Raw genomic sequence first — 720 nt, 5'->3', positions numbered from 1 at the left:
TTCATCATTAATTGATATGACACCTCAACATTTTGCATGCATGTAGTGCATGATACTACTTATGATATTGCCATTGTGAGTAGTCTCCCTTTGTCCTAGAGTACAATGCCAAAAATTTTCAGAGGCAAACTTAGACTAATACTTGGGCCCGCCAATTATGAGTTGCATGTCATTCAGAACTATATCATCGGATGCTTGTTTCGGTGAACTTTCCAAAAGATCTGCGAATATTTTTTCCGTCGAAAGAAGGACTGCGAAATTCCCTTCGACCCCTCGTATGAAAGTAGTGAAGTTGGTTGGTGCGGAGGTATGTTCGTACAATATCTTCATTCACCACCTCTATCGCCCAGCTTCGCCCTAGTTGACAAGGGATTAACTTGTCAATGCCTACGGGTTATAGGCTAGGGTTTAATTAGAAGTAGAGGGCAAGTAGATCTCGAAGGTTTCAGCCGAAAAGTACTCGACGATTATGAAAACTAAGGTTTGTGAACAATGATTCGATGATCTTCTCGTCCCTCGACTCCCCCTTTATATAAGAGGTGGAGCCGAGGGTTTCGTTTCGTACAAGTTACAGAGTCCGGGACGGTTTCTAAGTCATCCCGCCAGATTACAGACAACACTTCCTATTACAACTCTACTTTCCTTAATATATCTTGGGGTCTCGAACCTTCTTATTCTTCGGGTAGTGGGCCTTCATTAAACCCCGGGTACTATCTTTGG

The sequence above is a fragment of the Lolium rigidum genome, chromosome 3, assembly GCF_022539505.1.
Source record: "Lolium rigidum isolate FL_2022 chromosome 3, APGP_CSIRO_Lrig_0.1, whole genome shotgun sequence".
In the NCBI taxonomy this organism is placed as follows: Eukaryota; Viridiplantae; Streptophyta; class Magnoliopsida; order Poales; family Poaceae; genus Lolium; species Lolium rigidum.
The sequence above is the reverse complement of the archived record's forward strand: the minus strand, read 5'-3'. Positions refer to the sequence as shown.